This window comes from Setaria viridis, chromosome 9, assembly GCF_005286985.2.
Source record: "Setaria viridis chromosome 9, Setaria_viridis_v4.0, whole genome shotgun sequence".
NCBI classification, from domain to species: Eukaryota; Viridiplantae; Streptophyta; class Magnoliopsida; order Poales; family Poaceae; genus Setaria; species Setaria viridis.
This window is the reverse complement of record NC_048271.2, coordinates 20,068,356-20,095,837: the sequence shown is the minus strand read 5'-3', so window position 1 is coordinate 20,095,837 and position 27,482 is coordinate 20,068,356. Positions and strand designations below refer to the sequence as shown.

The window sequence follows — 27,482 nt, the reverse complement described above, 5'->3', positions numbered from 1 at the left end:
CCTTATGGCACAAGGATGCAAATTTAAATGGAGGAAGGTGCGGGGAAACTAAACCAACAGATTTACAGCCGTAGACTTGTAGTAAATTTAACTCATAGTTAGGTACATGCAGCAGCGTGGAACGGCACGCAAATCTGCAATGCTAATTCTGCGATAACCGTAATCATTTTTCATTTTTTATCCCAACAGGCACGCTCCTCCATGCGCGTGGACCTCACGATGGTCTTATCGTATTTCTTCTCTTTCATTCTCTTTCCTCTCCTATTCTCACATCTTCCTCATCTCAAATCTGGTGGAGAGGATAGAGCACCCGAGCTCCAGTAATAAGCTACTCGGCAGCTATCGGTGTTTAGACCCGGCAACCTACTGAAGGGGGTGTCCGAGGTAGTGTTTTGCTTGGTGGAGCTCGTCGCAATGCTAATTCTGCGGATAACCGTAAGCACACTTGCGACCGGTCGATTTTTTATCCCAACACGCACGTCCCTGTACGTCCTGTGTGTTGGTTGGATTGAATTGCTTTGGAGGGGTTCCCTACCTTGCATTATATAGTCGGAGCCAGGGTTACAGGTTTGTTGATTTACAAGAATACTAGTCGAATACGACTAGAGAAGTTCTACTCTTATTACAGTGAGTACTTTCCTAATCCTCGACTAGTTCCTGTCTTTCCATATAGACTACGCCGCCCTGCGCCATGGTCTCCGTATCAGATGTGTCTCGGTGTCCAGCCTGATATTTGGGACTGTCCAAACCTTATGGCACAAGGATGCAAATTTAAATGGAGGAAGGTGCGGGGAAACTAAACCAACAGATTTACAGCCGTAGACTCGTAGTAAATTTAACTCATAGTTAGGTACATGCAGCAGCGTGGAACGGGCGCAAATCTGCAATGCTAATTCTGCGATAACCGTAATCATTTTTCATTTTTTATCCCGACAGGCACGCTCCTCCATGCGCGTGGACCTCACGATGGTCTTATCGTATTTCTTCTCTTTCATTCTCTTTCCTCTCCTATTCTCACATCTTCCTCATCTCAAATCTGGTGGAGAGGATAGAGTACCCGAGCTCCAGTAATAAGCTACTCGGCAGCTATCGGTGTTTAGACCCGGCAACCTACTGAAGGGGGTGTCCGAGGTAGTGTTTTGCTTGGTGGAGCTCGTCGCAATGCTAATTCTGCGGATAACCGTAAGCACACTTGCGACCGGTCGATTTTTTATCCCGACACGCACGTCCCTGTACGTCCTGTGTGTTGGTTGGATTGAATTGCTTTGGAGGGGTTCCCTACCTTGCATTATATAGTCGGAGCTAGGGTTACAGGTTTGTTGATTTACAAGAATACTAGTCGAATACGACTAGAGAAGTTCTACTCTTATTACAGTGAGTACTTTCCTAATCCTCGACTAGTTCCTGTCTTTCCATATAGACTACGCCGCCCTGCGCCATGGTCTCCGTATCAGATGTGTCTCGGTGTCCAGCCTGATATTTGGGACTGTCCAAACCTTATGGCACAAGGATGCAAATTTAAATGGAGGAAGGTGCGGGGAAACTAAACCAACAGATTTACAGCCGTAGACTCGTAGTAAATTTAACTCATAGTTAGGTACATGCAGCAGCGTGGAACGGCACGCAAATCTGCAATGCTAATTCTGCGATAACCGTAATCATTTTTCATTTTTTATCCCGACAGGCACGCTCCTCCATGCGCGTGGACCTCACGATGGTCTTATCGTATTTCTTCTCTTTCATTCTCTTTCCTCTCCTATTCTCACATCTTCCTCATCTCAAATCTGGTGGAGAGGATAGAGCACCCGAGCTCCAGTAATAAGCTACTCGGCAGCTATCGGTGTTTAGACCCGGCAACCTACTGAAGGGGGTGTCCGAGGTAGTGTTTTGCTTGGTGGAGCTCGTCGCAATGCTAATTCTGCGGATAACCGTAAGCACACTTGCGACCGGTCGATTTTTTATCCCGACACGCACGTCCCTGTACGTCCTGTGTGTTGGTTGGATTGAATTGCTTTGGAGGGGTTCCCTACCTTGCATTATATAGTCGGAGCCAGGGTTACAGGTTTGTTGATTTACAAGAATACTAGTCGAATACGACTAGAGAAGTTCTACTCTTATTACAGTGAGTACTTTCCTAATCCTCGACTAGTTCCTGTCTTTCCATATAGACTACGCCGCCTTGCGCCATGGTCTCCGTATCAGATGTGTCTCGGTGTCCAGCCTCATATTTGGGACTGTCCAAACCTTATGGCGGGTCCATAGATGTATGTACGACAAGCCCCCAAATACTTTTTAGCCAAATTTAGCAGAACTGGGTATTTTTGAATTCTCCACCAACTACTCTCGAGACTTCTCGAGTACTTGATTTGATTAGATCTTCAAAGGTGCCCAAAACTGCACGAGGCTGGAATGTGCTCAAGCCCTTTCCGAACTTGTGATATTCGTCTTTATATGTTATATGGAAGTGCGACGAAAGTCGCACTCCATATAGAGTAGCCCCCGAGCGTTAGGTTGAATCGAAGAATCAGGCTGAGGTTTAATCTGCAATTTGCATCACTTTCCCCTTAAAACTTAGAGAAAAAACTTTCTTCCGATGGACACGTGGCACATAACCCCCGAGCCTTTAGCCAACTAGTTTTGTGGGTATAAGGGTCAACCTTTGGTCAACGTGACCATCCCTGGAGAGTAATCTTGTCTCTTCCTAAAATATAGACAACTGCCAATCAAATCCCCTAATTTTAAGAAATCCTTTAGATCGTAAAGATCCACTGCCTAGTTTCGCTACGCTGGTCTTATAAATATAGGGGGAAGTTATTCTTTCCATTTCACTCTTACCTTTTGCCCTTCCAACTTCCGCACTGTAGCCCTAGCATCGCCGCCATTGCTCGATCTTCGAGTGCTTGCGTCGCCACCCCCCATCACTCCCAGCCCCCGAGTATATGCGATTGAAGATGCTCATGACATCAAGGATGGGGAGGAAGACTATTGCATCCAAACCGGCCGAAGGTGAGAAGAAGAAGAGATCCGGCAAGAAGAAGGAACCGCAGTTGCCAGCGCCGAAGTATGGGAAAACCAATCAGACCGCGCTGCCCAATCCCGTTGTTGCTTGGAAGCGGTCAACTCTGAAGGAGAAGGAAATCAAGTCGCTTGTGGCCGCCAAGTTTCTCCAGAGTAAGACTTCATAACAGGAGATCTACTTATGACGATGCCTTCCCTTTGGAGGCCTATCCCAATGAGACGGTAATTTTTGCCCACTTTATCGAGCAAGGTTTTGCATTGCCAACCTCAGATTTCTTCCGATGTTTACTAGATTATTATAAGTTGGAGTTAGTTCATCTGAACCCCAATGGGATCTTCCACACTACAATCTTCATGCATTTCTATGTGGTTTTTCTGGGAATTAGACCCCACTTTCAACTTTTTCGAAAGTTCTTCCGCGTGAAGCCACAACCCAAGACTGAGCACACACCCCTTGTTGGTGGTGCGGGAATCCAGATGCAGCAGACGATGAGGGATCAATATTTTGGACTATGAACTCATAGATTCCAATGCAGAGTGGAAAGAAGGATGGTGCTACATTGGCAACCATGTTCCTTGACTACCCAAGTTATCAAGCCATAGGCCTGTATGGAACAACCGTTGGTTGGATGAGCCAAACACTTCCGAGTGCCTTCAAGAACCCGAGCTGATGAAGCGGCTAGAAAATCTGAAGAAATAGGGTCTGACCAGTCTTGGCATCGCCTTCAGTTTTATGAAGTGATGGATTCAGCCTCTCCAGCAGCGCTGCCATCTAAACTACAAGTACACCAGCCCAACTAATCTGTCAAGATTCTCTTCAGATGACATCAATGCAGACGAGATCATATGAGATCATGGTCATGCTTGGCCGCATGTTCAAGAATGTGAGGGGGATCCCCACTATTGTGCGGGAATTCAGCACCTCACACCCACCCAAGCCTGTAAGTACTCATGACTGCAGCCCCCAAGTACCAATTGGAGATTAATATTCCACTGATTTGTTCTTGTGTAGAGGAGGATGTTAATTTGTACTTTTCTGCTCCTCCTCCTCTCGGATTCGAAGACACTTGTGAAGCTACTCCTCGCGTGTTTATGCGGGAAGTCATGAGAGGTGACGATGAAGAAGAGGAGGATGTAGTTGAATCCTCTAGGGGTACTAATTTTGATGCCGCGAAGCAGTATGAAGTCAAAGGCTCGACCATCTGCTAAGGTCGGATTGTCCTCCGGGTCAAAGAAGCACTCAGGCACAGATGAGCTTGAAGCCGAGATCCCTCCACCACCGAAAAAGAAGCGGACCGTTGTTGCAAAATGGGTCGTGATGAAATCCATCACTATGGAGGATGTGCCTCCCAAGGTAATTACCTATGAGGAAGGACAAGATCCTCAGTATCATACTCCCAAAAGGTGTTTTCATATCACCACTGCGTCTACTCTAGATGGCGCTAGTGGTTCGCAGGTGATCGAGCCGGTGACGGAAGCGGAGAAGGCAGTTGCCTTAGCTGATCAAGATAAGTTGCTGGTGACCGATACTATTGATGACCATCCATCTGGTCAAACCGTGGACCCTGCTGGCGCAAAAACAACTCAAGGATCAAGGGGAGTATCTCAAGCTGGTCAAAATCTCATTGCAGATGCGCAAACTGCACCCAAGGTACCTTCCTCGAGCGTCAGGCCCTTGCGCTTAATGGGTGAGCCCAAACTAAAGCTGAAAAGATCGTCCAAGTAATCCTAGTTCTCTTGCGACTACTTATTGTAGCACGCTATCTTTGCTTCTCACCTTTGTGAGTTCGTGGTTTTGTAGGAAATCCTCGAACATGGAATTGTCAGGGCCTGGCAAAAAATCCAGTATCAATGGCCTTGGCCTCTCAGTGAAAGATCTTACCCCGATGCTGCCAACCCCTATGCCTCAAGGACAACCTAAAGGGACAACGACTACATCGAGTGCCTTAACCAGTGTGGCTGCATTAGTGCACAAGGTAGTCAAGTTGATGGCGAATGTAGAAGTGCCAGCCCTCGAGCCATTGCCCAAGGGCCCAGTGACTACTCCTGGCGTCGTGGCCTCTCCTGCAGTCCCCGAGCTAGTTGTAGAAATTGAAGCGGCATTAGCTCTAGAATCCATGGCAATGGAAACTGCCGCGATTGGACCATTAAGTAGTCGTGCCTTGGTGTCGCAGGAAGAAATCCGTGCAGAATCTGGAGCTAAAAAGAAAATCCATCTGGAGGACATCCAATTGATCGACGACCATCTACTGAATCCAGAGATGGTGTCACTGATGATGGAGTCGCATCATCACCTAGGCAACTATATGCAGGTATATCTTCTTGCCCTTGTCTTGTTGGAGATAATCAATAAATTTGTGCTCATGAATTGACACGAGTACTAATTTTTGTGCTGTAGGACATCATTAAGCGCTCCCGCCGCAAGTCGCAGATGCTTGAAAGATATGGAGATATGGTACTTTGTGCAGAAGCGCTGGAGGAAGATCTTGCCAAAGAGAAAGTGTACTCCTCACAACTATTAATGAAGTTTGATGGCATGACCACCGAGTACTGTAATCACATCCAGGAGATTACTGAACAAAAGGATCGCCTTGTTGGACAGAAGAGAACCTTGCGCTAGAAAGTCAAAGGTAATCCTTTGCTCTTGTGACTTGTGTGTGTTGATTCTACCTTGTTCTCTTTAACACTTTTTGTACATCAATGTATAGTTTTGAAGAAGGCCAAGAAGGATCTCTAGGCGCAGGTTCCGGATTGGAAGAACACTTATTACCGTGTGACTGACCAGCATGACAAGCTTGTTCTTCACATTCAGAAACTGGAGAATCACCTTGGGAAGGAGAAGAAAATGCACGAGGACGGCGAAGCTGACTTGGTCCAAGCCATGGAGACTTTGAAGGATTGTGAGGCAGAGGCGAAAACTGCTTTGTTTACTTTGAAGAAAATTTTTGAAGCCACCTAACCCATTGCGGATATGATAGCACCTCCAGTTGAAGGTGTGGAGCCACATCCTCTATCAAAAATACGTAAAGACATGCCAAAAAAAGGTGACCGGCTATGTCCAGAAGATGGTGAAGTCGATATCCCAGCAAGTGCTGAGCTTTGTGAAGTCGTTCTACCTGGGAGCCAATTTGACACCAAATGCTGAAGGCGTGGCAAACTACTGCTCTGATGAAGCCTTCAAGCAGTACATGCAGGAGATGGCCCCCATTGTTGAAGAGGTAGCCAAACGACTAGACCTTGAGTAATTCTGCGTGTAAACAAACTTTAGTATTGTAATGAATAAGTAGTAATGCATGTGATGTAATATAACTAAGTCTTTGCAACTTGTTTGTGTGCATCGTACAAGCAATTCTGAGTTGTACTCATGTAATCGATGTAGTTGTTTGCACACAAAGCTACTAATGTTAGCCGTATCAAATGCCAATATAGGTTATTTGTATTTAAGCTCTCCATCTTTAGAGTGCTAGTATTCAGCCTATCTAGGTAGCAGACCTATGGATGAGTAGTCTCTTTGAGAATTCGTAAATAAGGCTCATCTTTTTACAACCTCTATGGGTTGTATCGACGTATGCTCATGAAAACCCGGAACTGCAGACTTGTTCTTACAAGTTGCGGCTAGACAGAATTGTCTAGATAGTGGTTGATTAGGTAGTTAAATAACCCTTGAGGATATGTAGACTTGTTTTTACAAGCCGAGGTGTAGCGATGTGGCCCAGAGAGCTGAATAGCTCATGGTGATATTGCAGACTTGTCATTACAAGTCGCGTTTGGACAATTTTGCCTAGAGAGCTGAATAGCTCGAGCAGACTTGTTATTACAAGTCGCAATTGGACAATTTTGTCCAAGGAGGTGAATAGCTCGTTAGAGTTTATAGAGTTATTATTACAAGCCACAATCAGGCAGAGATAAGTAGTCGAATTATGATAAATATATAACTACTTTATTGAATTGTAAATCTACAACTAGGGTTGATGGCCGATTACATGAATATGTAAATCTAGATTAAGGATAAAATCGATAGAGTTGCTCGATGTTCCACAAGTTGTCGACGTCTTCACCAGAGGGGTATTGTAGCCGATATGATCTACATCCAGTGACCTTGGAAATAATGAAAGGCCCCTCCCATGGTGAATTGAGCTTGTGCAGCCCCTTGGTGTCCTTGATACAGCGAAGGACCATGTCACCTATGTTGAATGATCGTTCCTTGAGGTTTCAATCATGGTAGCGGCGAAGTCCTTTGAGGTATCTTGCAGACTGGACGAGTTGTAACACCCCGTCCTCTAAAGTCGCACCGCCCAGCCCTTCCTAGGGGTGGGCATATGTACTCATAGCACCCTGCTTACACTTTCATCGTTGCTTCATGTAAAAGGGTTAACCCGAAGGTGCTATGGCTGGAGGACAAAGGCTTATAAGTAGGCTCCACCCTTGCTCAACTAGCAAGGTGGTACTAAACATGCGCACTTGTGCTCATGAGCCACTAATGGCCACAACCAAATTGGGCTGGTGTCACATACTGTAACACCACACTACAAAATCTGCTTATGGCCCAGCTCCTAACATGGAACATGTCTGCATATGCATAGCACCTCTCTTACACTTTCGTCCTCGCTTCATGCAAAAGGGTTAACCCAGATGTGCTATGTTTGGAACAACAAGGATTATATGCTGGCCCTCACCCCCCCTAAACTTCCAAGGTGGTACTAAATCCACCAACTACAACCACAATTGGATCACATTGGCCAACAATTTCAACTACTATGGTATATTGGGTTGGGGTGTTACATGAGTGCTACGCAGTGAGATTTTTCGAGGTTGTCAATGTCTAAACACCTTGTTTCTTCTGCTGCAACTTCCTCATACTCCTCGACTATTGGGGATTTCCACATGACGTCAGCAGGCAGCACAGCTCCAGATCCATAGATGAGGAAGTAGGGTGATTGCCCTGCAGGCTTGCATGGCTAGGTACGTAGCCCCTAGAGTACATTGGGTAGCTCCTTGAGCCACTTGCCTCTCTTGGTGTTGGAGATGTCATGCAGCCTTTTCTTGAGAGCGTCCATAACCATACCGTTGGTGCACTCAACCTAGCCATTGGCCCGTGGATGAGTGATGGAGGTGTACCGAACATCGATCCCACTATTCTTGCAGTATTCCTAGAACCCATGGTTGTTGAAGTTTGAACCCAGATCCATGATTATGTGATTGGGGAAGCCAAAATGATGAACAAGCTCGTCGAGGAAGTCGAGTACTCTGTTTACTTTGGGGCAGGTGACTGGCTTCACCTCACTTGGCAAACTTGTCGATGACCACTAGAACTCGGTTGAACCCTCCCGGCCCAGTTGGTAGAGGGTCAATCATGTCAAGCCCCCAACTTGCAAAGGGCAAAGATGGTGTTATGGTGATCAGCTTGTAGGTAGGGATGTGTTGCTGCTTGATGAAAATTAGCACCCTTGACATAGGCGGACTAGTTCCTCGGCGTCAATGAGAGTTGAAGGCCAATAGAACCCTAATCTGAAAGCTTTACCCATGATTGTTCATGAGGATGCATGGTTGCCGCAGATGCCTTTGTGTATTTCCTCCAGGATATCCTTGCCATCTTGCCGTGAGATGCACTTCATGAGCACCCCTGATGATGCGCCTCTTCTGAATACTTGTCTCTGACTAGAACATAATTCTTACTGTGTCGTGAGACTTCCTTTGCTTCCTTCTTTTCTGGAGGTAGCTTGTGCTCTTTGATGTAGTCGATGAAGGGTACCATCCAGTCTACGTCGATCATCATGACCTCCCGACTAGGTTCAGATGGACAAGGGTCGGTGGTTATAGATTGTGCCGACTCCGTGATGGATGGCTTGCGTAGATCATGGACGAAGACCCCAGTTGGTACTTGAGCTCGAGTAGATCCTAGCTTGGATAGGACGTTCGCGGCTACATTGTTGTCGTGGATGACATGGTGTAACTCCAAACCACAAAACTTGTTCTCTACTTGCGCACTTCCAGGCAGTATGCATCCATGTTCTCATTGTGGCGGTCCCACTTGTCGTTGACTTGATTGATCACCACCAGTGAGTCATTGTAAACCAACAATCACTTGATTCCTAGCGAGACTGTCAGGCGAAGGCCGTGCAGAAGCACTTCATACTTAGTTTCGTTGTTGGATACTTCCCAGAAGATTTGCAGGATATATTTGAGTTGTTCACCTTTGGGGCATATCAAGAGTACTCCTGCACCAGCACCTTCAAGCTTGAGCGACCCATCAAAGTACATGACCCAATGCTCCAGGCGCTCTGTTTGTGTTTGTAGTTGATTCTCCTACCATTTTGCCATGAAATCAACTAGGGCCTGGGACTTGATAGCAGTCTGAGGCTTGAATTCCAGGGATAGCTCTCTGAGTTCGACTGCCCACTTTGAGATCCTGCCTGTGGCATCCCGATTGTCGAGAATTTCTCCCAAGGGGAAGTTGGTGACAACGGAGATCTTATATTCCTGGAAGTAGTGTCATAGCTTCCGCGAGGTGAGTAGTATTGCGTAAAGCAGCTTCTGGACTGGTGAGTAGTAGTATTTCTTCAGCCCTAACGATATTGTCATGTAGTAGGAAGCTCTGTATGGGGTGATGAACGTGGTCTTGATTTGATCCTCTTTTTTGAGAGCTATCTGGTGATACCTCGAGTAGCAATCACGGAAACAAAGTAGGGCGCAACCATCTGTGGAGTTGATGACTTGATCAATCCTCGGGAGCTCGAAGGGATCCTTTGGACAGTGCTTGTTAAGGTCGGTATAGTCGACTCACATCAGCCACTCATTGTTGTTGTTCTTCTTGACCAAGACGAGATTGGCGAGCCACTTTGGATGGAAGACTTCTTTGAGGAAGCCTGCTACGAGTAGTTCTGCCAGCTCTACTTTGATGGCTTCCATTCTGTCTTGGGCATATCGGTGTAGGTGCTGCCTCCTCGGTGTAGCTTTTGGATTTACTCTTAGTGAGTGCTCGATCAACTCCCTAGGCACCCCCAGCATGTCCTCTGGTTCCACATGAAGATGTCACGGTTGGCCTGAAGGAAGCTGATGAGCACGCTTTCCTATTTAGGATCCAGTCTTGTGCCTATCAGGACTATCTTGGAGCTACCACTGGATCAAGGTCAATGGCTTTGATGTCGACTTCTTTCATCGGCTTGACCCTAGCTACCCCAGACTTCTTCTCTGGTACCTCGAGTTCTTCACTGGACAACTTCTTGGGTGCTGTGAAGACTTGCATCATTGAGTTTGGCACATGAGTAGTCGCTGTGAGTTCCACAGCTTCTATGTCACAGTCGTATGATCTTTTCAAATCTCCACACAGGAAAAGTACTCCCTTGGGTCCTGACATCTTGAGTACTAAGTACACATAATGCAGGATAGCCATGAATTTGGCCAGTGCTAGTTTTCCAAGGATGACGTGGTATGATATTTTGAAATCAGCCACCTCGAATCTAATGCATTTCGTCCGGTAGTGGTCTTTGGTCCCAAAGGTAACTGGCAAGATCACCTAACCAAGGGGTACAACCGTGTTGCTAGGGACAATGCCGTAGACTGGAGAGTTCATAGGGGTGAGCATGTTGGTGACGTCGAGGCCCATCTTTTTCAACATTTTGGCACACAGGACGTTTAGGCCACTGCCACCATTGATGAGTACTTTAGTGAGTTTGGAGGCTACGACCACTGGATCTAGGACGAGAGGATAGCGCCCTGGGTCTGAGAAACTCGTCCATCCTGGAGAAGGTGATAGGCACCTCGGACCATTTTAGGAAAGTAGGCGTCGCCGTTTTAATGGACAGGATCTCCCATAAGGTGAGCTTTTGGGACCGCTTGGTGAGGAATCCCGATGAACCGCTGAAGATGACATTGACCATGTTTGCCAGGTTCTGGAAGTTGCTGTTCTCCCCGTCATCTTCTTCTTCCTTAGCTTTGTCCTTGTCTTTGCGCAGGTTGAAGCAATCCCACGAAGAGTGCTTATGGTACAGGTGCCACGGGCACTATTTCTTCAGGAGTTCGTTGAACGAGGGCCTATTTGAGTTCTCGTTGCCACTGTTTTTGGACGAGCGCTGCATCGCTGCAATTGTGTTGTCTGGCTTGCGCTTGCAGTTCTAACTCCCTGAGTAGTTACTGTGGTTGTTGTTGTTGGGGCGATATGGTTCTTGTCGTTGTGTTGGCCATTGCTATTATTGTTATTGTTGTTATTGTTCTGGCCCTTGCTGCGGTTGGACTCAAACTTTTCGATCTCCTTGTCTTCTTCGTCTCGTCTGCCCAGGTCTAAGTCATGACCTTTAAGGATTTGACGCTACTTGGGTGCCTCCTTTCGAAGTCTTGGAACATCCGGCGGTCGGAGAGGCTGTTCTGGAAGTCGTTCTCTGTGACATCCACGACTGTGGCATTTTGTCAAAGAAACGGCGTATGTAGCTTCTCAGAGTCTCACCTTGCTGCTGGTTGATCTAGGACAAGTCGATTCTGTTGCCAGGACGCTGCATTGCCCCAGTGTAGTTGCTAATGAACACCATTTTCAATCTTCCCACGAGTCTATGGAGTTTTTTCTTGCAAGTGACTCAAGCCATGTCAGAGGCGCTGCCTCCATGCAAATGGGGAAGTAGACTACTTTGGTGTCTTTGTTGCTGTCGGCGGTTTGTACTACTAGTGAGTAGCATCGGAGCCATTGGACTAGATCTTGCTTGCCATCATACTTGGTGATTCCCGGGAGTTTGAACTTCTCAGGTAGGACTGTCCTCTTGACGCGTCTGGAGAAGCCGGGAAACCCATCAATGTCATCTCCTAGGTGATCTACTTCTTCTTTGTGCTTGTGGCGTCGGCTATTGATGATTGTGTGGGTGTCATGGTTGGAGTTGATCTTATTGCGGAGGTCTTCTATGGGGTGTTCGGGCTCTGGATGACCGCCTCGGCGGCCACGACCTCCCGATGGTCCTACCTGGCTTCCTTCACCTCCAGCTTAACTTGGTCTAGCACCTCCAACTGATCTGTGCAAAGGGTTGTTACCAATCTGACTTGGTCTTCACAGGGGGTCATTGCCAATCTGACTTGGCCTCCAGCTACTAGCATGATGGCTTCGCTTTGAGCAGTCCACCAATTGTATAGGATTTTGGCAATCAAGTTGCTCGTATGCTCGCTCGGCTAGTTCTACGAGCGCGCGAGTGTACTTGTTCTGAGGCATTGCTCGCGAGAAGAGATTGATGCATGACACAATAGCCAGGGGAGTGTTATGTTGATGCCCTTGGACTGCCTCGAAGGCATCATCCAGGTTTCGGATCGGCAGGGCTTCCCTCAGGCGACGGCGACGCTCTTCTCTTAAGGCGTTCCTTGCTATACGTGTTGTCCTTTGGGCTTAGTTTCCTCCCCGACTACATCAGCAGTCAACTCGTCATTGGGCACCTCATCTAGATAACGCTTGTGTCGTTGGTCCCTATCCCGTTGATTTTCGTCTTCATCAGTAGCACCAAGGACAGCAAAGACTTTTTGTTCTGGAGAATAGCTTCCTAAGCTTGACGTGATGACCTCTGTGGTGCCGTCTTCTTCGTAGATGGGCCATAGAGGAGCTCCCTCTTGGAATGAGAGTGTATCGAGATAGGTAATGAGGCGAGAATCGTCATCTCTGGTAAGGGCTGGTGGCTTCATGTTAGGCTAGTAGGCGAATCTGCCTTGTGGAGTAGATGTGATTACCAGGTCCTACTGCGGGCCTAATAAAGGCGTCTCCTCGTCTAAGTCCGAGTAGAAGTCGAGGTCCTCGATCCTATCTGAGTTGGATTGGAATATGGACATGGCTGCCTAATAGATAGTGGCTGTGTTGCATAGTCCGAACGGGAGTCGAGATTGGGGGTAGTCTAACTCGTGTGATGGCTGCAACACCGGCTTGCATGAGCTAGATTGATTGGAGAGAGAAGTTGAGTTGTACTTGGACTCGTCCCCCCCAGCCTCTGACTAGGTTAGAGATTGAAAATTCGTCAAAATTTTCGACGAGGTCTTCCAGTGCAAGCACTGGAGCTTGACGGTTGAAACCTTCTTCTCTGGGGCCAGCGCAATGTAGCGGTGGAAACTTCTATTTCCATCCACGATGTAGACTTAGGAGCTGAAGATGAACGTCGTGCTTTCCTTGAAAGCGATGATAGACTTGATGACGACTTGTGACATCGAGTTTGCCCACGAATTCTCGATGAGAATATGAGATTACCTAATGTGCCAGTTGTCGGTGTTTAGACCCATCAACCTACCGAGGGGGGTGGCCGAGGTAGTGTTTTGGTTGGTGGGGCTCGTCAAGATCTGGAACTCGAAGGTGAACACAGACACACGATTTAGACAGGTTCGGGCCGCTGAATAGCGTAATATCCTATGTCCTGTGTGTTGGTTGGATTGAATTAGTTTGGAGGGGGTCCTTGCCTAGCCTTGTATAGTCGGGGGCAGAGTTACAAGTCGGTTGATTTACAAGAATACTAGTCGGATATGACTAGAGGAATTCTAGTCTTATTACAGAGAGTACTTTCCTAATCCTCGACTAGTTCCTATCTTTCCATGTAGACTATACCGCCCTGCGCTATGGTCTCCATCTCAGATGTGTCTCGGTGTCCAGCTCCATATTTGGGACTGTCCAAACCATATGGTGGGTCCATAGATGTATGTACGACAGCAACGGGCGGGGGTATGCGGGCCAAACGAGCTCGCGGCAGGCAGTCCGATGGGATAGCTTGCCGTCGCTGGGATTCCCCCTCCCCACATCGAGAGCAACGACGCCGGGGAGGGGAGCTCCCCCGCGAGAAGCGACGGCACCAGGCTGGGCCGAGCATTCCTACTGGCGGCGGTAGCACGCGGGTCTCCGTGGCAAGATCCCCTGTGGGGAGCGGCAGCGCCAGGCCCAGGCATGCTCTCCTACCAGGGGCGGCAGCGCGCGGGCTGCCGTGGTGATCTCCCCTGCCGGGAGCGCCGAGGCGAGCTCGCCTGGCACCGCCGGCGTCAGGCTGATTTTCTTTTTCTTTTCGTAATTTTTTTTCTAAAATTTTGCTTCCATATTTCTCGAAACTTTTTCCCAAAACTCTGTTCATAATTTTTTATTTTCGGAACATCTTTCCTACAAGTTTTCTAAATTTTTTTCAAAACTTTTTCTCTAAATGTTTGTTTTCCAAAACCTTTTCATCTAGTTTTGTTTCTCAAAATTTTGTTCATAAACTTTTGCATGCGAATATTTTTCTATAAACTTTTGTCCCATAAATTTTTGTGTGAAAAGTTTTGTAAATATTTTTTTATTGAGAACGGAGGAGAAAGGGATGTTGGATGCACATGGGAGTGGGTTGATCGGACCGAAGCCTCCGTGTGGTCACACGAAAATTAGACTACCCCGCGCAAATCGCTACATCTAGCATGTGTTTGTTTTTGGAATCCAGTGGGTTGGAACAGCTCCAACCCACTTTTTTGGGTTGTGTTCTACCCATCCCATGTTTATTTGATGAGCATGGATCCAACCTAGTTTTTTATTTGGTTGTAGGGGTTAAGTGGGATGGGATAGATGCCACCTTAAACCGTTACGTGGAGCCCGCATATCATTGGTGGGACCCACTTGTCATTCTCCTTTAATTTTATTTTTTTTCCACTGCCTTATCTTCTTCCTCATCTTCTTACCTTCGCTCCCTCACGCTGCTGGCGCCGTCCGCTCCTCCACCGGGTGGCCCGCCTCCTCACTGCCGCTGGTGCCGTGCCTACCTCTCCACAGCACCGCCCGCCACCCATCTCTCCTACGCCGCTTGCTTGCCGCCTCTGCCTCTTCCCTGTGCCGCTCGCTGCCCCTCTGTCCCTCCACCTGCTTCTTCCGCGCACGGCTGCATGCGCTGCCAGCCACCCTTCCTCTTCCCCGTGCCGACCTTCCCCACGTCGGCCTCCGCGGGGCCGACCTCAGGCGCGCCGGCCCCCCAGGCGCCCGCTTCCAGCGCACCTGAGGCCTACCACCGCGCCGCCTTGAGCCGTGCCGGAGGCCAAGCGCGCGCCTGCACCCACTTTCGCACGAAACGGAGCAGCATGCCGTCCATGTGGGTGGGATGCGTTCGCTCGATTTGGATGGACGCACTCGACCCGCATATGGTTGGAATATTCCCTTGAGGGACAGACCCAACTTACTTCACTTTTCAACCAAATGTAGGTCTACGTAGCTCAAACCCGTTCCAACCTAGTTGAACCCTCAAACCAAACACACTAGTTTTACTGTCCTCTCCAATCACAATGAAATGCCATTTTGTTGATGTCGATCTGGTAACCAGGTTGTATCTTAACTACTGATTATTGGTATAGAACATGTATTCAAAATAAATTACTATATTAGCAAAGTTGTACTATACTTTGATTGTATTTTAAGATGAAATTATATATACCGTTTCCAAAAGTTTAAATGGATATTCAAACACACTGCCGGACACTGTCAAAAAGTGAATATTTACCGGTACACACAGCAGCCTGTGAAAATATTCATTTTATAAGTTATTTTCGTTTTTTAATTTATATATTTTGTACAATAAAAATGTATGAATCTAAAAAGCCAAAACGATTTATGATTTATAATGGAGGAAGTATTATATTACTGTCTAGCATCTGAATTTTTTCAGAAGTGATTTTTTTGGAGAATAGCATGTGAGTTATTAGCTGATCGGAGAGGTAATTTATTCTCATTAACAACTTCCCAATTCCCATGGGAACGTATCTTGGTGATTTCCAAACAAAGTTTGAATACTTTCGCCGGGTTTACACTCAGTGAGTCAGTGTAAAACCCACGGGAATCGCTCCCCAAGAATATCTTTATGTTCCAAACGCGGGATGGCCTTTTTACGGAAGCCAAGATATGGCGACAAACAATATGATATCTGTTCCACGCAGTCCATCGGCTGCAAGCACGACCCCACCCACGCGTGATCTGGCCACCTCACGCCCAGGTGATCTGGCGACTCGTTCGTTGACCACCACAGGTCGAGCGACAGCCTCAGCTAACTCCGCCGCGTGTGGCCCGACGTCCCAGGCGTATGACGAATAATGGGCCGGCGGTCGGCGCGGCGGTGCATCACCGGCGGCGCGTGTTCGGCCTGCCGACGTCGTACGGCGTTGCACATCTGCAGGCTCCGGCCGAGCGGCGGGAGCGAGCAACGCAATGTTTGCCTGCTTGGCCGCTACGCTAAGCAACTGGAGCGCGCGAAGGAAAGCGTAAGGGGCAAAAGTTGACCCGGTACGGTACGGCGACGGCCCGCCGCGTCGTTGATCACAATAGTTGTTGTTTGGATATCACCGGCTAAAATTTAGCATCTCTCACATCGGATATTTAAATAATAATTAGTAGTATTAAATATAGGCTAATTATAAAACTAACTGTACTGATGGAGTCTAATTCGCAAGGCGAATCTACTGAGCCTAATTAGTTCATGATTTGACAATATGATGCTACAATAACCATTTGTTAATGATAGATTAATTATGCTTAATATATTCGTCTCGCGAATTAGCTCGAGGTTCTGCAATTTATTTTATAATTAGCTAATGTTTAATCCTCCTAATTAACATTCGAACATCCGATATGACACTGCTAAAGTTTAGCATCTAGTATCCAAACACCTACACACGGTTTCATTTACAGGTCGTTGACGCGTAATATCCCCAGCTTTTTGGTACGCACGACGTGACAGGGCAGCAACAAAGGACAACCTGAGGCCAACACAACTTGCTAGTGCAATGTTACGTTCACCCTCGTTTTCACTTTAGCCCTTGTTTACTTCACCCCTAACTCCCAACTTTGCCAATCTAACATAATGACACTGCCGAGTTCATCATGGATGATGATCACCACACCTGCTTGGCGAGTTTCCAGTGAGAAGGCCCCACCCACAGTTATCTTCACCCAACCACTCGGTGGAGGTTCCCATTTATTGTTCTGGATTATATTGTGCTTCGTGCTTCTCTTCCCTATCTTTTTAGGACATGCATTTTACACCCTTTATTTGAGACGACTTTTTGGGCTATTCCGCGTCCAAATTTCAAGGCAAAGGGAAAATTTTGCATCGTTGAAACTTCTCTGGGCGTCCATTATATGGCACCATTTTTAATATGTTCTTAACGGGCTACACAACATGACACTCAGTTATAGCTATTTATATGACCACCTTTTAGAGCCGTTGGTTTGCACATTTGCCACATGCCGTTCTTTTTGTCTTAAAGCAAGCCACTATAAAAAAGAGGTAGTGAAATCGAACGGTCACGATCCGATTTCTTTAGAATTTGGTTCAGAGGGACTTTTTATTTAGTTCAGACGGATTTTTCGTTACGTAAAAGTTTCTGCTTTGTCCATGTTAATTTGTCGTCTAATTTAATTTGAAATATGTTCTTATCTCGATTTGTATCCAGGATTTTTTCATTCCTTTTTCTTTAAAAAATGGAGTTAGACAAATACTACATATAAATTTTTAGTTCAGTCCCACGTACTTAATTCAATGAGCTTGCAAACACTGCACAACTATCCTTGAACCACCTTAAAATATTGAGGATTTTTTTCTTTCCTTTTTCTTTTAATAAAAATGGAGTTAGACGCATCAGTTTATAATCTGGACTCTTATATCTATGACTACTATCCAGATTTATATAACTATATCCCATCCCATCCAAACAGCTCCTAACCTACCTCCGAAGCGCATTGATCACGCATGCGTGTTGACACTCCACGTACATTTCCGGCTACCTTTAATAATTAATTTGGCGGAAGTTGTGCCAAACTTGCATGGAGTTTACCAGTATAGTGCCCAGAATCCCAGTATAGCAAAAAGAAAGACAGCAACCTTGCCGTCGCCGGTCGCGGCAAAAAAAGAAAGAAATGCACTACTGAGTCCAAATGGATTTCGAGATGTGTCGCTTTCATTCATTTTATCCAAACGGATTCATAGGAAGCACAGCTGCCATCACTCATCAAGCACATTTTGGATAACTTCGTATTGAGACATGAAACTGTGAGTCCTAAGTTATTATATTTAGTTTCACTACCGTCACTTTTTATATATATTTGCAGGAATGGACAGTGGCAACAGCTACTGTTATGTTACGTACGTAGAAAAGCTAAAACGAATAGTAATTTGGGATGGAGGGAGTATTGAAGAAAAAACACTGGTAAAATTCTATTTAGTTTGGCTCTCTGGAGGGTGTGATGCTATTAAGTGGCCTGTCGAAAATGAAGCTAAATTCGGTGGTACAAGTATAATTTGATGCTGACGCAGAGCTCAACGGGACCAGATTAAACATTATATATAACTCCACGCATGGGAAAGCACAAGATCGATCAATTCTGATGTGCATTTGCAGCCTTTTGCGTGCATTCAGTCCAAGGATGGATTCGGATGGCAGAAAATCTGAATTATTCGATATCCGTATTCGATTTTAGTTAAATATGGATATCCGTATCCGTATTTGTTTTAATATGGATGTCTAAATGGGTGTATCCGTATTCAATTTTTAATGTTTTTCTCTATCCGATTCCAGATTCGTATTCGACAAAAATATGAAATATCCGACACTATCCGTATCCGCAAAGAATAAAGTACCTAATGAACCCATCTAAAACTTATTTATATTACTAAATACTAATTACAAATGATGTTAATTTTAATATTGTTAATGAAATATTTACTTGCACCATTTAAACTATTAAAAAATTATCCATATGACAAATTAGTAATTATGTTAACCTAATATTACTAGTGATATATAATTATAAAGTTTAATTAATTTTAATATAACTATTTATATTAATTTTAAACACATTATATTATTTATTAAATAATAAATCATATTTAAATGTATTAATGAACTTATTTTATTATTAAATGATATATATTTATGGAAATACTTATTTTTATATTTATTTTGATATATGTAACTATTTATTAATAAATATGTTATTTTTAATAAGATATTTATTATGCACTATGCTCATAATTTACTCCCTACTTTTAACATGATTTTTGATCAACTATAAAACCATAAAGCAAAATTGACACTTGTTGTGACGATATGTTATAAACGATATGTTATAAGACAAGCAAGTATCCGAATGCGAATCCGAATTCGAACCATTCATTTTGTATTTGTATTCGATAATATTCGTATCCGTATTCGAATTCGAATTAAAATGTGGTAAATAGTGCTATCCGAATTCGATTACATCCGTATTCGATCCGAATCCATCCGTAATTCAGTCGTACGTGTAAAAATACGATTTAGTTTTATGTTCCATTTCGTTTGTTATTAAGACACCGTATTATCGATATAAGTTATGACCGTTTCTGGAACAGACTTAATTAGCAGCGTATATATTCACGTGCGCGTTTGGACCAGTAGTGTCATATCTAACGCTATTCCTTTACTCAACATGTAGCTTATATATTTTTAAGTGTTAGGCAATGTGGCTTGTAAGGAAAATAGCCATATGCTATCGTTTTTTACTTTGGTGATTTAGTGACAGCATATTCACTGGCGCTACTACCTTTATAGGTTTCATATATTACAAGGTTAATTTTAAGGCATTCAAATGATATAGGGGGCTTTCGATGGGTACTCAAATGATATTGGGGGCTTTCGATGGGCATTCAAAGGATATACGGGGGGCTTTCGAGGGAGAGCCAATTTCGCTCGCCTCCGACGGCAAAATTGGCCTTGCACGGAAAAAAATAAGCATGAAATTAGATTCCGTCCGCAACGAACTCCACCTCTTCGGCGACTCTCTTTTTTCGCGCTCTCCACGCCACCTTATCCCTTTGCCTTCTTCTGTGATTTTTACTCGATCCACTACTAACTGGTGCTCTATAAACCGAGATCCGAGCTTCTATATACTAGAGTCCTCCGAAACATTGCCATAAGAATTCCTCAGAACCTTGCAGATTCATTTTGCCTCTTCGATCGGACCCTTGCGAGATCGTCGACTCGATCTCTGCAGCTCAATGTTCGTTACCAGTTGGTTTTAACCAAGTACTAATATGAGTAATATGAGCATTAGTATTGGATCTAACGGCTAGTCTTTAGAAACCGCCGTGACCCCTTTAGTACCGGTTGGGGGCTCCAACCGGTACTAATATGGCTAAGGGTCTTTAATACCGGGTGGAGGCTTCACTCGGTACTAATGGGTGATTTTTAATACCGGTTGGAGCTACCAACTGGTACTAACTTCTCTCCTATAAATCAAGCGTTTTCTTCCTCCTGCCCAAGCTATTTCCTTCAGCTCGGGCTGAAGAAGAGATGGTTGCACAAGAAGGTCCTACCGATAATCTAAGTTAGGTGTTGCGAGATGCAAAGAAAGACTGCGAGAATGTGAAGGAGTTAAAAAAGTTTGAGCGTATGTTAGATGATCATAAGAAATTGTTGTACCCAGATTGCAAATAGGGGCACAAAAAGTTGGGTACCACACTGGAAATATCGCAGTGGAAGGAAAAAATGGAGTTTGTGACGAGGGTTTTGATGAGTTAATAAAAATTATAAACAATATATTTCCCGAGGGAAACGAATTGCCGTCCTCAACTTATGAAGCGAAAAAGGTTGTTTGCCCTCTGGGTTTGGAGGTATAAAAGATACATGCATGTCCTAATGACTGTATCCTCTATCGCGGTAAGGAATACGAGAAATTGGAGGCTTGTCCTGTGTGTAAAACGCTACGTTATAAGATTAGGCGAGATGACACCAGTGATGTTGAGGGGCAGGCTAGCAAGAAGAAACTTCCTGCGAAGGTAATGTGGTATTTCTCTGTAGTACCACGCTTGAAGCGTTTGTTCAGAAACATGGTACATGCAAAGTTGATGGATTGGCACAAAGAAGAACGTAAGCAAGATCAAATGATCAGACACCCCGATGATGGGTCCCAGTGGAGAACAGTTGATAGAGAATTTTTCGAGTTTAAAAAGGATGCAAGGAACATACGGTTTGGTTTAAATATAGATGGATTCAATCCATTCGGTGAGTTCAGTAGTGGTCATAACACATGTCCTCTGACCTTATATATGTTCAACCTTCCACCCTGGATGTGCATGAAACGGAAGTTTATTATGATGCCGGTAATTATCCAAGGCCCAAGACAACTTGGCAACGATATTGATGTTTACCTAAGACCATTGGTTAATTAACTTTTAATGTTATGGAAGGAAGAAGATGTACGTGTGTGGGATGAGAACAAAAAGGATAATTTTAATCTACGAGCATTGCTGTTCGTAATCATCAATGATTGGTTTGCTCTTGGTAATTTGTCAGGACAGACAAACAAGGGATATTGAGCCTGCACACACTATTTAGATGATACTTGCAGCATATATTTGAAACACAGTCAGAAGGTCGTGTATATGGGCCATCGTGGATTTCTTCCTTCTAAGCATCTATTAAGAAAGAAAGGGAACCATTTTGTAGAGGAGGAAGAAAAATGTACTAAGCCCGTTCACCGTAATGGTAAACGTGTATTTTCTATGATAAAGGATGTGAGGGTAGTCTTTGGTAGCCAACCTATTCCGAACGACGCAGACGGACATGCACCCATGTGGAAGAAGAAGTCTATATTTTGGGAGCTACCTTATTGAGAAGTCCTTGAGGTCCGTAATGCAATCGATGTGAGGCACCTGACGAAAAATCTTTGCATGAACGTTCTTGGCTTCCTAGGTACATATGGAAAGGCAAAGGATGTAATTGATGCACGTCCGGACCTGAAACGTATGAAACAACAAGATGACCTACATCGGGAAAAGAGAGGTGATAGACATTACTTGCATCCTACCAGTTACACTATCAGCAAGGAAGAGAAGGAAAGCATGTTTGAGTGCTTGAATAGTATCAAGATCCCATCGGGCTACTCCTCGAATGTACAGGGAATAAGAAATATTAAAGAGAAGAAATTCATAAATCTAAAGGCCCTGACCGCCACGTCCTGATGACACAATTGCTGATTGTTGCACTAAGGGGTATTCTACCAGAGAATGTGAGAATGGAAATCATGAAGCTATGTACATTCATCAGCATGATTTCTCATAAGACAATCCATCGAAACAATCTACTAAAGCTACAGAATGACGTGGTGCAATGCCTTGTCAGATTTGAGGTGGTATTTCCACCTCCTTCTTTAATATCATGACCCACCTTCTAGTCCACCTTGTTGAAGAGATTTTTGTTCTCAGTCCTACATTTCTACATAATATTTTCCCTTTCAAGAGGTTTATGGTAGTTCTGAAGAAATATGTTCGTAATCGTGCCCGTCCAGAAGGAAGCATCGCGAAGGGATTTGGAATAGAGGAGGTCATTGAGTTTTGTGTTGACTTTATTGATGACCTGAGTTTGATTGGAGCCCTTGTATCACGCTATGAGGGGAGGCTCAAGTCAAAGGGCACACTAGGGAGGAAAGTTCAGATGGACATCGATGAGAGTACATGGCGTAAAGCACACTTCACGGTCCTGCAATAATCATCCCTGTTGGCTCCATATATGAAGGAGTACAAAACAGAGAAGGCTTTTGTACAGTCCTCAAACTAAGGGAAGACTGAGGCCTGGATTACACGTCATCACATTGATACTTTCACCTCTTGGTTGCGGCGACGACTAATGGGTGATGACACAATTGAAGAACAACTAGCATGGTTGGCTAGGGGTCCATCTATCTTAGTATCGACATTCCAATGATACGAGATAAATGGGTACACATTTTACACGAGAGCCCAAGACCAAAAGAGTACAAACCAAAATAGGGGTGTTCGTATAGATGAAATAGACAAAAATGGAAAAAAAGACAGATACCATGGTGTGATTGAGGAGATATGGGAACTGGACTGTGGACCTTTGAAAATCCCTCTATTTCGATGCCAATGGGTGAAACTTACTTGAGGAGGTGTAACGACAGACAACTATGGGATGACAATAGTGGACCTCAACAAGATTGGATATAGAGACGAACCAGTCGTCCTACCCAATGATGTGACTCAAGTTTTCTATGTGAAAAACATATCAAGCAAACTAACAAAGATGGATGCTAATAAGTCAGATGACCAGCCAAAGCGCCACATAGTTCTTCCAGGGAAAAGAAAATTCGTTGGAGTTGAGGACAAGACTAACATTTCAGAAGATTATGATCAGCTCGATGATCTTCTTCCATTTTCAGTCGATGCTGACCCAACCATCCTGTTAGCCAAAGAGGACACTCCATACTTACGCCGCGATCACAACTAACGGACGTTCGTAAGAAGAAGGTTATTAACATTCCGCTAGATGATGACGTGTAATGTATTAGAACCATTATATTGTGTTTTGTAGTTATCAACAAAGGAACAAATTAATATAATAACACATTGTAATGATATGTCATGTATCCTATGGGTTTATTAACAATACTATTTGTAAAAATCTCACCCTATTAAACAAGAACTAATTTTTGAATGGTTAAAATATTAAATATTTCGATTTTTTTAGCACCATTAAATAATATATTTATGTACAATTAAACAAGTACATGATTAAGTCATGGTAAACATGTTAATATAACAGTACATCAACTATTCTTCTAAATTTTTGTATGGTCAAAATATCTATTTTTCGAATTTTAAAGTTAACATAAGTTAAAATTAATAATTTTACTACATTTGATATTCAAATGCATCTAATATTTTTATAGTGTATATATAATAAACATAAATCTAACAATTTTTTTTGTTTTTATGAATGTTATTTGATTTACTACGTAATAAATTATTACAATAGAAATTGTAAAAGAAAGAAAAAGAAAAAGATGTTTAGGCGGGAAGCTAAAATAGCGGGCTACAAATCCCTTTACTAACGGGTGATAACAACGCCCGGTACTAAAGGGGGGCAGTTTCGCTTTGGCACGCTCTACCCTCCTTTAGTAGCGGGTGGTAGCGGGTGGTGTCTAGCACCGGTACTAAAGGGTGGGGGGATAAAAACTCAACCGTCTTCCTCCCCCAAGACTTAGCTAAATTTTGCGATTGATTACACCGCCGGCCCTCTCCGCATCATCGCACGCCACTGCCCCCACACCATCATTGCACGCGACCGCCGACGCGCCTCTCCCCGACGACATCATGCCGCCCCCAACTGGTGCCCCGACGCACTCGGCCACCACGCTGGCTTCGATCGGCGCCAAGGCGCGCTCCGTCGCCGCCGCCCGGCCGCCCATCGGCCCCACTACTCTCTGCTGGCAGCCCTCCTCCTCTTCCCTATCGGCATCCTCCCCAACCTACTTCGTGCGTGCCTGCCGCCGATCGGCGCCGCCCCTACATGCTCCGCCACCGTCACGCCGCCCCCGACTCGTGCTGCGCGCCCTACACTCTCCCACCACCGTGCGGCCCTCCGCCTCTCCCCGACGATGATGCCCGGCCGTCTCCACAGCCACTCCACCGTCGGCATTCCTCACCAGCCTCTTCCCCCGATGACACGCGGCACCGCCCCCAGCCCCGGCCCCACCCGCTGCGCCGCCGACCCTCGTCGTCGTCCTTTCCCCCGACGCCGATGCCGACCTCCACCTAGGGCCACTCCGCCAACAGCCCTCCTCGCGCACCACCTCCGCCTCCCTGCTGGCCTCCTCTCTTGCGACAACAATGTCGCCCCCTCCCCCGCGCCCGTACCGCATGGCCGGCCACGGGCTTCGCGTCTTCTCTGCTCACGTAAGCCCACGGCCAGCTGACATCATTTTTTTGTTTTTTCCTTTTTTATTTCTGCAATATATGAAAATAGATAGAAATTATAGAAAAATTATTGAATTAGCTAAAAATTATAGAATTTTTTTGAATTAGCTAGAAAATATAGAAAAATTCTTGGAAAAGCCTATTAATTGTAAATTGTACAACATTGATTATGCCATGTTTATTGTATCTTGTGAATTGTTACAAATGTCAACAAAAGAGTGAAAATTACTTTGATACATCTAGAAATTTCCAAGAAATTTGATGATGGTGAACAACTACGTTTCATTATAAATATTTTTTTTGCCATTTATATTAGAAATTCATCAAATAGTTCAATAAATTATAGAAATGTGCATAAAATATTAGAAATGTAACAAATTGTATAAGTGTTTTATTCCTTTTGTAGTCATTTATAGTTACAAAATTAATAACTATTAGTCATTCATTTTTTAGTCATTTTTTGTAATAATTGTGCATAAAATTTTAGAAAATATTTGATGATGGTTGTAAATGACACTCCCTTCAATGTAAATAAATTTTTAGTCATTTATTGTAACAAATTGTACTAAGTGTTTGATTCTCCTTTTAGTTATTGATGCCTACTATTTCTTAGAATAATACTTTTTATATTATATTAGTTACAATGACATGATGAGTGGACGAGTAGGCCCAGTTGGACGAGAAATACCTAATGGACTTGATTGCTCAAGGTTGCACGAACGATCAACCAAATGAAGAGGTCGATCATAGCTAGACTGACATCTACCTCAACATGTCTGGTAAACATGATTTGAATTCTGTACTTATCAAGATTATTGGGAATTAATATGTAACATCTCATATTTTTACGAGATGTTTATTTTACAAAAAGGTGGATTTCAAAATTTTTGTTGTTAGTGGAGTGAAAATTTAAACTATAATAATGTCTTCATTAAATCTCTCCCAAAAATTCCTAATATAAATTGGATTAAATTGAATATCTTAGGAACATATGTTTGCTAGAGTGCTATTTGGATCTTTATTTGGCCTTTATTTGGATTTTAATTGAGTGAATTCAAATTTGAATTAAACCTAAACTAACTAAACCACCTATCCGAACCTGGGCCGAATCCTCCCTAGCCAACTAACCCAGCCGACCCCTTAACCTCGCCGGCCTACCAACCCCTTAACCCCGGGCCACTGCCTGCTCGCCCCGTTAGCCCAACAGGTCGGCCCACTCCAGCCTGCTCCACTTGCAAAACCAACCAGGCTGGAGCCCAGCTAACTAGCCGGCCCAGCTGACCCCGTCGGCCCACCATACGGAATCCTCCACCCCATTGCCGTCGACTGCTGGGCCCTGCCCATCAGCCGCACACTGCCCTGTTCCTTTTTCCCCAAGCTCGCGACGCACGCGCCATGCATGAGCACAACAACGACAGCCCCGCTGTGCACGAGCTCACCAGCCTCACCTCGCTTTTGCGCTGGCGAACTCCGATGGCTTCCATGTCACTCCACCCCACATTCCCCGCCATGCATCGCCACCACCAAACTCTAGCTGTGCCCTACAAAAGCCCCCGCGCCAGCCTCTCCCTGCCCGAGCTGCAATTGGGGTATTTCCCCTTGTCCGCCGCTAGAATTGAAGAAGGGGGAAGGAGTAAAGGGCACTGGGGAGGGGTGGGGGTGGAGGAGAAAGGGAGGAAGAGGGAGCTGGGGAGGACGAGAAGGTCGCTAGAGTGCTAGAGCCGCGGAGCCGGACTGTCGCCGCTGTCCGGACCCGACACCATGAAGCTGGTGCCACCTACGACGCGGCCACCATCGCCAAGTCGGCACTGCACCGAACCACCACTGCACCGCCATCTTCCTCACGTTGAGCCTTCGCCCCCAAGCCGCCGGTGAGTCTTCCGGCCGCTTTGCCGTCATAGTTGCTGCTCCACGCCGCGGGCGCGATCACCACGGTCCCGCACGTGATATCGCTCTAAGAGCCGCCTCCGTGCCACACCGTAGCTGCCATCGCCGCTCTGTCTATCTGGCCATCGTGCCGGGAGTTCCTTTGCAGGGGCTGCCTGCGTCGCCCGGCTGTGACGCCGTGCGCCACGGGCCTGGTTCGCCGAAACTCCCGTGAGCCGCGTTGCCACACCTCGGCCGGGGCTAGACCTCGAGCCCGCGGGCGTGCGCAAGCCAAAGCCAAGACCGTTAGCCCAGCCAACACCCGCGAGCACGCTCCACGCACTGTTGCCACTCTGACGCCGCCATTCGCCGTGGCCAAGACCCGATCTTGGCCCACGGGCACGCCCTACCGCCACGCCGGGCCAAAGGTCGAGCCTTTTTACCTCCTGGAGTTGCCATCGTGTTATCAAGGGCTACGCCACCGTCGAACATCACCAACCGCCCACTATACCGCCATCGGCCGGGCGCTGGCGCCACGAAATGCCCTTGGGGGCAATTCGCCGAACGCTCTGCTAGTGCACCCAAAAACCCCAGCCCGGGCGGCCACACCGTGGGCCACATGTCGAACTGGCCACACGGGCCGTAGAAGATCCTACGCCTGAACCGACCCAGTGGCGGCCACGTCATGGGCCATGTGGACTGCCACGACTACTTAGCAGTCACCCTACAGCTATCCTATAGCCGCCTATAGCCCACACGTGGACGATGAGTCAACCACCACGCAACTAACATACAATCGCCACCTTAGCCTAAGAGCTAACTAACCGACAGCCTATAGCCAGCCTATAGCTACCCTATAGCTACCAGGTTGCCACGTCAGCACGTGGGGCCCACTGACGGGTG

The 27,482-nt window shown here is 45.6% G+C and overlaps 1 pseudogene; it reads left to right on the top strand.

Annotated features, from left to right (window-relative positions):
* The first annotated feature begins 6,083 nt into the window (after positions 1 to 6,083).
* On the top strand, positions 6,084 to 23,283 carry LOC140221134 (uncharacterized; annotated as a pseudogene).
* Positions 23,284 to 27,482: the final 4,199 nt, after the last annotated feature.